The following is an 8804-nucleotide window of genomic DNA, read 5'->3' on the forward strand; positions in this document are numbered from 1 at the left end:
GTAATGTGTTACATCCACTTCTAATCATCTCCAGTTGTGCTCTACCAAAACATTTCCCTGCTCATGCACACCCAGAGCAGGGTTGATGGATTGACACCTGTTGTAGTTCCCAATCACCTTCTGGATGCTCCATCTGGTAATGTCAGCATCAATCCTCCTGGCGAGATACAGGGTCCTATCCACACCCATATGATGCATGGCATGCTGTCTCCTTAACTCAGAGTAATTTAACTGACACACCATGGCTACCCCTTGCTTCAATTCTTCCAGCTCCCCTAATCAGGCCATTTATACCCTGGTTAGAACTTCTGTCTTGTTTCTCTCTGAAGGCACAAAGACTACATTCAGCTTCAGGCCAAACTTGCCAATTAGCTCCCCTAGAATCCCTAGGCAGTGCTTCACTAGCATTTCCTCAGCCCCTTTGGTTCACACCCTCTTCTTGTCAGTGATCACTGATCTTACCCAGCCAAGCACGGTAGCCAAATCCATCCTGATTTTGATGGAGTGCAGCTCCCATTTCAGGGCGAAATTCACACCCTTCAGTACTACGTCCAACTCAGCAACATTGATGTGGTTGTAGTCATCTGCTTTTTGAAGCCAGGCAGCATCCTCCACTTTGGTACCTCCAATTTGCAACACGATGCCTATCGCAATGCTACCAGCATCACACCATATGGTCCTGCTATCCGATTTGGGCACATGCCAGTTCCCTCTGACTGGGTCTTCCACTCTTGTCCTCTCCAGGATTTCTCGCATCATTGCCATCAACCCCTCTTCCACCATGTCACTCCAGTTCTCCCCTTCCGTTCATCTCTTGGTGTAACTGCATGCCATACACAGCCACTCCACGATTGGGTAGTGACCTATTAATATCCTGCATATTGAGAACAGTTCTCTCCTGCTGATGTTGGTACCCAGCTCTGGGGGTATCAACTCACCTTTTCTGTCTCTCTGAAGCTTAAGTTCCAGTGCAGCTCCTCCAGCCATTGGCTCCAGTGGCTTCACAATCAACCCAAATTTCTTCAAATGTCTCACAACCTTTGTGGCAGGCACTACAGTCTCATCCACAAGGATGTCATCCATGTAGGAACTGGTGGCCCTTCTTATCCTATCCACCTTTTCCAGGATGGATTTGAGCACTGTCACCATGATCTTCAGCACAGAATTCAGCCGAAAACCCAGCCTTGTCAGACAATATGTCCGGCCCTTGTATTGTACCAGCTGGTATTGACACAGTTTGTTGCTCACATGGAGCTGCAAATATGCTGACTTCAAGTTGATGGTCGTCACTGCCTTAGTCGACTGCCTCCATACGCATCTCATCACAGACGTCGGTCGCCTCACCACCTGTGTGGGACGATACATGGCCGTTGATCTCCCAAAAGTCCAGTACTGGTCTAACTTTGCCTTTAGAGGTAGCACTCTGCTTACTACCTCCTCTTTCCGCAAGATAAGGACACCTTCCTTAATCCACTTCTCTACCTCTTCTTCAAACTCAGCCCTGGCATGCCCTTTCAGGGTATGCTGGTAGCAGCTCACCTTGTTCTTCAGCGTTAGGGGTCCCTCTTTCCAGTGCCACTCTATCATCCATTGCTGACCATTGAATGCTGCCTGAAAATCTGTGTCTTCAAAGGCATAGGCAGTGCAGCTCCTCATGGGGCTCTGCTCCTGCTCACATTCCTGACTCACCACACACGATGTCTCCACGACTCCAAATGAAACCATGTCTCCTCCAACACCGAGACCTCCAAAGCGGTTGATTTCATCCACCACGTGGTCGATCATGATTACCTGAAGCCTTAGCATTGTGCCTTGCACCGCTATATCCACATCACTGCTACCCTTGCATTCGATTTTGCCACCATTGACTGCCCGAACGCTACTCGTCCCCTTCCCTTTCTTCGTCACCCTTGGGGTCATGAGAGTCGTCATGCAGTCCGTGCCCATGAGGGCCTTGAACGTGTTTCTCTGACCATGACCTCAACTACAAGCAGTGACTTCACCAATGCCTCTACTCATTTGTGGGGGAAGTTTGAGAGGCAACAACTTCCCCATGGCCTTTTCCCTGGCTACAATTTCAGGCAATATGCCCAGTCTGTTTGCACCGGTAGCAAACCAGTCTGGGTTCTGTGCAGTCCCTCGCCATGTGCAGTCCTTGGTGCTTAAAACACTGGCCTGTGAACAGCTGCTGTCATTCCACAGCAGGCCTCTTTTCGTCCTTCACTAGCTATCATGCAGATTCACGGGCTTCTGCAGCTGCCATCACCACTGGCTTCTGCGCAGTGTTTTGTGTCAACATGCGAGTTGAAAGATGAGCTTGCTCATCACCATTTTGTTGCTACCTGGCAACTGTTGTAGTTGCACTGACACATTGTCGGGAAAGTTGTTCACAAAAGCCAGTAGTACTACTTTCTCAAGTCCCTTACCAGTAAGACCTACCAGACAACACAACCAGCCTCTGTACCTCCACAGCGTATTCATCGACCTGTTCACCTCTCCACATGATCATTCCCAGCTTAGCAAAAGCAGCGTACTCGCCATCTGTGTAAGCCTCTTTTAAACGCTGCTTGATCTTCACTGTACTCAGCTGTTCTTCATTCATTTTGAGGTACAGTGCCAGCGCACTCCACTCCAAATACAGTGCCATGGGGCTCACTACATCTTCAATGCCTTGTAGCCTGGCCACAACTTTGATCTTTCGAATCCAGGCTACTATGTCACCTTTGCCATAGAAAGGTCTGATAACATCACTGCTGGTCCTCATCTTTGCTGCCATCATATATCAAGGGGACAACAACGTCTGTATACAATTGCTGAAATCGCTTGTCATGCATGGGAAATGAAAAGAGGTTCATCTACCTTTCTCTCTCATCTGCACCTGTCTGGTAGTAGTCTCTCTATTGATCCTACCCTACCCTGTCACCCAGTATAAGCAGCTGCCATCTCACCAACCCAAGAGTGAATTCCTTCACATCAGTTTGTGATGCCAAAAGAGGACGACCCTGTCCTGTCCCACTCTCACTTCCCTTCTCATGCTTTCTCTTCTGGTCGGTCTCTTGACTATTGACGTTATGGCCCTCTTCTTCCAGCTCATCCTCACATTATCAATGAGGAGTCTGACTGAAGATCCCTTCTATATTAGGTCTTGTGTACAGTAGACATGTACTCACATGTCTAGCAGCACTACAATCTCTTTAGTCCTATCTATCACCTTGCCAATGTTCCTGGTACATCTCTGTAGTTTTGTACCTGACAGGAAGCAGGGTGTTTCTGATTCTATTTTTGGTTATTTGATGCCTATTTTCTGCTTCTGAAAGGAAGAGTTTGAATGTTCATTTGATGATAATCTAAGGGATTCTTACATATTACCAAGTGTTCCTACTTGGCTGCCCCAGTACCATGTGTAGCCCTAATATAGTGAGTATTTGCCTTGTATACACAGTTATGAATTTTCACTGCTTTGAGTGTCACAAACCACTTTACAGTATGGGCTGAGTACATTTTATCATACCACCCATACTAGAGAAATTTTGTCTGCAAGACTGTTGTATCCACTCTCCACTATTAGTTTCTGCCTTCACTATCGCTTGCAGAGTTTGTATTTCTTTTGTGCAGATTTTTATTGAGAGTTTTCTTATATGGGTTGCTAGAAGCCCAACATCCAAGTCAATTGCCCTCACCATAGTTGTTGGAATATTTCTCTCTAAAAATATAATGAAGAAAGTTTGCAGTGCAATAGGAGAAAGGGTAGAGCTTAAAATAGACTGGTAGTTAAGGTATGTTTATTTGAAGTGTCTGAATTTCTAGACTCGTCATGGTTCAAGCATTACTGTGGGATAGGTAGGATAGGGTGTATAACTCCCAGTAGGTTAGGACACTCCTTGAACTATTACAGTTTGCCAGGGCTAGGCCCATTACAGTCTAGTGTGTATGGCCAAGAATGAAGCTGTCTCCATGGTAGTAGATTTGGGAAGTGTTGACATTGTGCCTTTTGTACTATGTTGGGTTGGTTAGCAAGCAAACCAAACAAAAATTAAGACGGAGAAGAGCTCTACTTACTACTATTGCCTGGCAGGGCTGGCCCCGTTGTCTTTGGTGTGGGTGTTTCCACAAGGTTTTTATATAATTTTTTTGAGGTCTTTTGGAAAGACCCAACAGCTTCCAGGAAATTTGTTTTTATGATGTAATTTTGTTGTGTCATTTAAAAAATTTTTATGTGTGGTGGTGCATTGTGTGTTGGGAAGACAAAGTCTTCCATTGTGGTGTTTGTGTTTTTTTCTGATGTGTGTGACAAGATCTATATTGTCTGTGTTAATGGCTGTGAGGTTAGTGGTATTTGTGCAGTCTGTTTGTGTTGTGCATTGTGTTGCATTTTAAGGTGGTTTTGTTGTTGATAGTTGTTGTGTGTGCATGTTGCTGCTGTTGGGAAGTTTCTCCTGTTTGTGCCACCCCCTTTTTTCTTCTGTTGTCTTTCTCTTTCTTTTTTGGCAGGGAGCTGTTTGCCACTTCCCCCTCTCAAGCTCAGTACTCAAACAGCCCAAGTTGTTTGGGTTGGGAAGTAGGGGTTTTCTCTGGGACTAGGTTTTGTTCAGATTCATCTGTTGCTGCTGCTACTGCTGTATTAGCTGTTGGTGATGATGTTACTGCTACTGGTTGTAGTGGTACTCAGGCTGGTGGTGGGGATGGTACTCCAGCAGTGTCTTTGTTGTTGGTTTCTGTTGCTGCTGTTCTGGAGGTGCCCACATTTCTGGTGTTGGTTGCAGGGTCTGATGCACCTCCTTGTATTTGAGGCAGTTGACCTTGAGGTGCTGATTGCTTCAATAAACATAGCACCTCGGCCTCCTGCTCTCCACAGCCACATGTAGTCTCATGCCAGCCGGTAAGTTTATAGAGTCAGGGATAGAATTTAGGGCCACTTGTTCAATTTGAACAAGGATCTCCAATCCCTGACCCATCCAATTTTGTTGGTGCAATTTATACACCTCCAGTATTGTGGCAGCATCCTCTATATCAAAGAGTATAGCTGCCACAAGCCAACATATATTTAATTCTGGGGGATCCCTCACCAATTTTTATTCTTGTAACATGCTGACCTAGATATGTCGGCATGAGCAGGAATTCTTCAATCTTTAGTGGCACTGTGGAATGCTGTTTTGCTTCTTCCTCTGTTGCAAATGTACTTCCACAGTGCTGAAGCATCTTCCTCACATCACATAGGTCTTTTGTTTCCATATAGGCTTTAGAATTAACTCCAGCTGTTGTTGAGTGGCCTGTTCAACTCATCTTTTTTATGTTCAAAACTTTATAAGTAATGGTCTGTTTGTTTGTCTCTCTTATTAAATTCTGTGGAGTGTTAAGGAGGACATTGTTCCCATCTTTCCTTAACAGTTCCTTTGCATCTTTTATCGCGTCTAAAGTAAAATTCTGTCTTCCTTTCATTTGTTGTGTTGCAGAGGTAAAACTGTTGCTGCTTGGTTTGTCGTTTTTCTTCTTGTTTGACTTTTCTTTTTTTGCTCATATTGTCTGTGTTCATGGCGGTGGTGTTTTCTTGACTTTTTTTCTTGTTCTGTGTTAATAGTAGTGCTGATACCGTTAATGGTGTTAGTACTGTATTGGTGCTGTTCAGAGAGGAAAAATCCTCGAGGTATTGACCGTCAGAACAGCCACTACCACTCCCCTCGAGAAACAAAGCCATCTTGTTTTTCATTAGACGAAAATCAAAAATTATTTTTTAAAGGACAAAAAGTTCAAAATTCACCTGTAAAAAGGGGACCTTTTAACAAAAGAACCCCTTCTAGTTAACAAAAGGGGTCCCACACAATTAACAAAAGAAGCAAATGAGCAACAATCTTCAAAAATTTCTACACAAACTACAATACACAGAGCTCAGAAAAAAACACGTCTTACCATGCCCAAAACAACAACAACAACAACAATAATAATAATAATAAGCATCACCTTGAGGCTGTAACCGGGGAATAAAATGTAACAATTCTTTGGGACTTTTCAGTACATACAGACAGAACCATTGAAGCTAATAAACTGGATATTATAAAAGATCAAAATAATAAGGTCTGTTTATTGATAGACATTAGTATCTGTTCTGAATTTGACAAGCTCAGAAAATATAAAGATTTTTACATTGAAGTTGAAAAAATGGTGCATTTCAAGGTGATTGCAATACCAGTGAATGTAGGAGCACAGGAATGATAAAAAAACTGAAAATCATTTAGAATGGTCCTTGGCTTATCATCCCTTCAATAAGTGCAAAAGATTGTTTTAACTGGTATGTCACATATATTGATTGTTGCTGGAAGAACAATAGCCTTCCATAAAAATATTTTTTTTTCCTACATAACTTTATATGAATTTTTAAATGAACAATCTGGTGTATTTATTTTAATGGTCTACCAATGTATACAGTTTCTTTGCAATAGGTGTCAGGAAGACACACAGCTAGAAATGGAAACACAATTGAAGGAAGTAGAAAAATCATAATAATAATAATAATAATAATAATAATAATAATAATAATAATAATGCTTTTACTACAATAAATTTAAATAAATTAAGAACATTTTCGGCCACTACTCCATCACCATCATTTACAGTGATTCAAGGTAACTATATCATGAAATAGCAAATCTATGAGCATAAAACAACAACAACAGCAGTAGCAAAAACAATAATAACAACAATAACAACAAAATAATTGTAACTGATAAATTTAATAAATATAAATTTACATAGTTTTCTTTTATCAAAATTCTTCAACTAAGGCTACATGGTTACATTCATTTATACATACATCATATATACATGCACACACACTTATCTATATATATCTATATGTGTGTGTATATGCATGTGTGTGTGTGTGTATGTATACATGTTTGCATTTTTGTTGACATCTAAACTGAATAATAAAAATTAAAAAATAGTAAAAATAAAATAAATGATAGGGCTGTCTCCTGTGCATTTCTAAACCCACTTGACAATGTTTGTTGTCTTAAATTTTAACTTTTTCTACACTAGATATTACAGGAACCATTCAGAAACTTCTATAACATGACATGCCTAAAAAAGGATTGTAACTAAGTCTGAATGGTTGCCATTAAAAGCACATCAGCAAAAGAAGAGAATGGAAACTGAATTAAAGAATAATTGGTCCAAAAGTCCATGTGTGTATGAACTTTAACAAAAATTAAATCAATTCTACTAGGTGGTAGATACAGGCCAGATTCTCCCAAGCAGCTGAAATTCTAGAGTATAGGGACAGAGGCTTTGCTGTGTGAAGAACAGCAAAACCACTTTGCATGTGAGACTAACAGGAAAGAAAAGCACGTTAGCAACATCCATTCTTTCTAAGTCAGATAGAACAAATCTGGACATCGAGTTCACCCAATTAACCCAAATCTGCTGGAGAAGTTCAACTGAGTTACAAACAGTAAAGAAAGGAATGAAAGAATCGTTTGGAAAAGAAAAAAGAGCTATAGAAGAAGGGGCAAAGATATATTCTTTTCGGAAGCAGATAGTATTCTCTTACTAAATCAATATGTTTGCCTTTATTTGGCAACACAATTTAACAGTAAAGTCAAATTTATTATATATTGTTGATGATATCAAGTCTAGCATCTTGAGTCTTATTCAGATAGTCTATTTGAATAGACCTCAAGAGATGAAATCTGAAGTTACAATCTATCCTTACACACATACACATAAACTCACACTCACAAATACAGATACATAATGTCTGTATATTTGTATCTATCTGCCTATAAAAAGTATGCATTCATGTATGTATGTATATATGAATATGTGTGTGTATATACATTTGAATTATCAAAATAAATACTTTGTAAATAAAACAAATTTTTACAAAGCCTCTTAGCAGATGGCTTGCTAAATATGAAGATATTTCATGGTTATAGAGATAATGTATAGAAATATAAAGATAACTAAGATGAAAGGGGTTTCAAAAATGAATATTGGATGTACATATTGAAATACATATATTTATATATATGTGAATGTATGCATATTCTATGTGTGTGTGTGTGTACATACATATACATACATGCACACACATATATATTGTTCATGCATACTAGCTATAACAAACAACCTTCTAAATTTGAATATAAGTATATAAGAATATACATTCATATATTCACACACACATATTTATACACCCATATGTGCACAAGTGTGTGTGTGCATATATATATATATATATATATATATATATATATATATATATATATACATACACATATATTCATGCATACATAATACACACATTACATCAATTTAATAAAAGGCACAAACATATATTTAGGGAAATAGGATACATGCCTTTGGTGATGTTAGAGATTATGTGCATGCAACTGCATGTATAATTGTTTGTCAATATATATAGGAGTTTGTGTGTGTTGTCTGCCTGTGTGATTGAGAGTTTGCATGTGTCACTGATTCATCACTGAGTCTTTACTCGTTATCAAACACAACCCTGCAATTACTAAGCAATGCCATTATTTGCTTCTAACAAAATCTCAAGTCTTATATATAAGTAATTGTCAATGTAATCCTTGATGTAGTTGCTACATTAATTACAGCACCCTGTAACTCCTCCCACTAGCCATCCTTTTTCATAATCTCACAAGCCAATCAGCTTCTGACTCTGTCCAACCTTTTACCTCATGTTGACAGAATCCAACCCAATGTCAAAATTCCTTAAAATTCTTTGTTGTACTTATCACCAGCTGTACATTAACAATTTACAACACCTGAAATTATACATACAT

The 8804-nt window shown here is 39.8% G+C and overlaps 1 long non-coding RNA gene across 1 annotated transcript in view; it reads right to left on the minus strand.

The window, feature by feature from the left end:
* Nucleotides 1-435: 435 nt before the first annotated feature.
* LOC118766914 overlaps nt 436-8804 on the minus strand; it is a 13066-nt gene continuing 4697 nt past the window's right edge. Inside the window, exons 3-4 of the long non-coding RNA XR_005002820.1 lie at nt 3023-3026; nt 436-644 (exon numbers count right to left, since the gene is read on the minus strand). This is a non-coding gene — a long non-coding RNA (uncharacterized LOC118766914). The remainder of the gene's footprint in view (nt 645-3022; nt 3027-8804) is intronic.

This window comes from Octopus sinensis, linkage group LG18 (genome assembly GCF_006345805.1).
Source record: "Octopus sinensis linkage group LG18, ASM634580v1, whole genome shotgun sequence".
NCBI classification, from domain to species: domain Eukaryota; kingdom Metazoa; phylum Mollusca; class Cephalopoda; order Octopoda; family Octopodidae; genus Octopus; species Octopus sinensis.